The sequence below is a fragment of the Notamacropus eugenii genome, chromosome 4, assembly GCF_028372415.1.
Source record: "Notamacropus eugenii isolate mMacEug1 chromosome 4, mMacEug1.pri_v2, whole genome shotgun sequence".
In the NCBI taxonomy this organism is placed as follows: domain Eukaryota; kingdom Metazoa; phylum Chordata; class Mammalia; order Diprotodontia; family Macropodidae; genus Notamacropus; species Notamacropus eugenii.
Window position 1 is genome coordinate 335,644,969 of NC_092875.1, and position 3,949 is coordinate 335,648,917.

At 35.9% G+C, this 3,949-nt stretch overlaps 1 long non-coding RNA gene across 1 annotated transcript in view; it reads right to left on the minus strand.

Moving 5' to 3' along the window:
• Positions 1 to 1,159: 1,159 nt before the first annotated feature.
• The window catches only part of LOC140498476 (uncharacterized), an 11,870-nt gene continuing 9,080 nt past the window's right edge, over positions 1,160 to 3,949 (minus strand). Inside the window, exon 3 of the long non-coding RNA XR_011965105.1 lies at positions 1,160 to 2,443. This is a non-coding gene — a long non-coding RNA (uncharacterized lncRNA). The remainder of the gene's footprint in view (positions 2,444 to 3,949) is intronic.

Consider the following 3,949-nt stretch of genomic DNA (forward strand, 5'->3'; position numbering starts at 1 on the left):
ATATTTTTGGAAGTGGCCAATGAGGGATTTGCTTTATTTGTCTATGCATATCTGAGGACTTCCCTTTCTTCTTTCCTTTCTACCTTCTTCCTTCCTTCTTTGCTTTCTACCTTCCTTCCTTTCTTTTTTCCTTCTTTTCCTCCTTTCTCCCTCCTGTTTTTCTTTCCTCAGTCCCTCTTACTCTCCCTCCTTTCTTCCCTTCCATCTCTTTCATGCTTTCTTTCTTCCTCTCTTTCATCCTTCTTCTCTCCTACCCTTTCTTCTTTCATTCTGTTCTTCTGTCCTCCTTGGTTTCTTCTTTCTTTTTATTTCTCTACTTTTCTTTCTGTTTTCTATACAGTTTGGGGGATAGAAGTAGGAGGAAGAGGAAAAATAAATGCTTTATTAATAAAGACTGTCATGAAACAAAACTCTACTTTCTTCTGGCATGGCATTAGCGATGTTTGTATAGTACTATCATTTTGATAGAGCTAATAAGTGATAGCTCTTCTATAAGTCAAAGTAATCAGAAAAATACTGAAAGTTATTTTCCTCCATTTATCCTGCCTTATAGATATGCCATGTTATTGGTTCATCCAAATGCAGCAGGACAATTTTTAAATCATGATGCTGCACATAGCTTTGACCATGGTGTTAACATCTGGATATCTGAACTGAAATGCAATCAGTGAAAATTAGAGAATTAAAAACTATGAAAGGTTATTAATAGGTTTTTATTAGGAATGAACACTTCAATTATTTTCAAGTTATTGAATATTACTAGAATGATTTCAGAAGTAAATTAACTTATTTAGGGAGCTCCTGGTATGGAAATTCCTGCTATCATTACAAATCAGCAATCTTTTTTGCAACTTCTGTCTTGAAAGCTTGCCTTTAGATGATAAGCTAAGAGACTTGCCCAGGGTCATATAACTAGTTTGGGTTAGGATCTGAATCGACACAGATTTCCTGTCTCCAAAGGCTGGCCCACTATCTTTTTCAGAGCTCCAAACTAAAGTTATTGCAGGGCAGGAGTTCTTAATCTGAGGATCATAAGCTTTTAAAAATACATATTCAATATGCAAATTACAAATACAAATTCAATATAATTGATTTTTTGTAATCTTATGAATTTTATTTAATGCATTTAAAAACATTATTCCAAGAAGGGGTCCAATGGCTTTATCAGATAGTCAAGTGGGTCCATTGAACAAACAAATAAACAAAAAAAGTTAAAAACTCTGTTACAAGGTTAAACATAAGAAGTTAAATTAATGTTATAAATAACTTAAAAGTATCCCTATATATCATCAGCATGTCCATGAGCTATCAAAAATCAATGAAAAGTCTAGGTATCACAAGTTATCACCACCCATCCATTTATCCACATAAAGACATGAGTATCATGACTATCCCTTCTGAAATTATCTTAACTAATAAAAGCATCAAAATTTTTGTATAGAGTTAGACTCAATCAGGTCTCAATAAGTTAGATCCAGCTGGGTCAGTATTCTATCTCTACATTTTTTTCTAGCCTCACAAATTAGAATTATTGCCCAAACATCTTAATTTCTCTTAATGATAGATTCTGAAGTTATCATTCATGATTATCTCCGTATTTTTAAATCTATCTCCCTATTTTTATCTTAGACCATCCCTACACCTCTACTGCAATGATGAAAGTAGACCTTCCATCAAAAGGATTGTTCCCAAGTTTCACTATGTTGAGATGTACTGAAGTCTTATCTCATACTCTTTACCTTCTCATAGATTTTGACCATTCAAATAAAAATAATAATAAATATGAATATATTGCCCATTGTACACAAAACAATGCTAGACTACATGAGACATATAAAAAAAGTCCAAGGCAACCCTTGCCTGTAAAGACTTTACATTCTGGAGAGATGCCATAAGCTTAAGAAATATTTGCTATAGAGAATAATTTCACAGAATAATGTCAGAGAAGGTAGTGGTTACATCAAGCTGGTCCTATTTCTTCTACACTTTACCTTTCTAGAATGGAGAATTATTGTCTCTTTTTTCTGTACTTACATACTGAAGTCCCTTGATCATTTTCACCATTTTCATATTCTGATTCTAACACATGTATATACTCATTAACTAGGAATGTCCTTTTTTTGATTCTATAGTTTTGAGCTGACAGTCTCTACCTACCACTGTCCATGGCAAGCTCCAGCTATTTCTTCAATAATGACATTTCTAAAGGATATATTTCCAAGACATATTCCCTGGTCACCATAAACATATTCCATAGCCATCATATGCCATGTACTAATAGTGCAGTGAGCCATGAAAAGAGACTGTGGGGAGATTGGAAACTTCTTGGAATTAGATAATATCAACATCACTTGCCAATAATAGCGGGTAACCATAATGCTGGTCCATTCGTGTCCTCCATATAAAATTGAAGGCTGCAAATCCTCCTCACATAGGCTGAATCCTGCTGATAAAGAAAGGATTCATTAAGAATTATTTAGCTACACTCATAATGGAAGTCATGCAGAGCTACAACTCAAGAGAAAAAGGTTTCAAGAGCCCTGCCAGAGTCTCAAGGAAAAAGGTAGGGGGAAAAAAATCCTCAGCAGCAAAAAAAGAAAGGAAGAGGTCTCTCTACTTCAGTGGGAGCTTCAAGAAGCCAGCTAGGCTTTCAATAGCATTTGTCTGAATAGGGAGCAGTGGTCTCTCACACTGGTGTTTACCCCACCGTTTAGGCATGAAAGCCACCATTCAGAGGCAGTCATGTGATGGAGAAATGAAAATGGCAGAAGCCAGGCCAAGCATAAAGGAGCCACAGGAAACCCTTTAACTTGAGGATAAAAACATACAATTGACTGGCTGAAACAGGAAGGAGTGTCAGGTGGGTAAAAAGGGCAGGAGATATATGGCTGAAAGGCAAAATGAAGCCAGGGGAATTGGTACAGATGGCTGATAAGGGAGAATATGATGCTACAAAAATTCAAATCTATCACTATAGATTTGCTCCAAACATAGCTTTGACTTTCTTAACTTCATCCCTTCCCTATTCCTATCACCCCACTCCTCCCTTCTCTCTTGAGTTCTATCTATCCTTTCAAGACCCTAAGCAAGTGATTCCTTCTGTCCTTAATCTGAACTCAGAAGACTTTTTTTTTTTTTTATCTCTACCAAGGGCAAAGAACACAAACTTAATGGTTGTTTTAAGTTGACCATGTTCATTCATTTGAACTGCTAATCTTAATCTTCATTTCTCATCAAAAGGATTTTGTAATGCACTTATAGGCATACTCAGAGATATTGTGTGGTTAAGTTCCAGACCACCATAATCAAGCAAATTTTGCAATAAAGCAAGTCACACAATGTTTTTGGTTTCCCAGTGCATGTAAAAGTTATGTTTATACTGTAGTGTATCCTATTTAGTGTGTGATAGTATTGTGTCTAACAAAAAGCATATACCTTAATTAAAAAATACTTTATTGCCAAAAATGGCCACTCATCATCTGAGGCTTCAGTAATCAGAATCTTTTTGGTGATAGAGGGTTTTGCCTAACATTGATGGCTGCAGACCGATCAGGGTGGTGATCGCTGAAGACTGGGATAGCTGTGGCAATTCCTTAAAATAAGACAGTAATGAATTTTGCTGCACTGAGTGACTCTTCCTTTCACTTGAACAGTTAGAGGCCATTGTAGAGTTGTCAATTGTCCTAATTTCAACATCGTTTTGTCTCAGGAAATAGGGAGGCCCAAGGAGAGGGAGAGAGACAGGGGAATAGCCAGTCAGTGAAGCAGTCCGAACATACATGACATTTATTGGTTAATCGCCATCTTATATAATTATGGTTCATGGTGCCTCAAAACAATTGCAATAGTAACATCAAAGATTACTAATCACAGATAACCATACATATAAAGTTTGAAATACTGATAGAAATAGCAAAAACATCACACAGAGACACAATGTGAGCACACA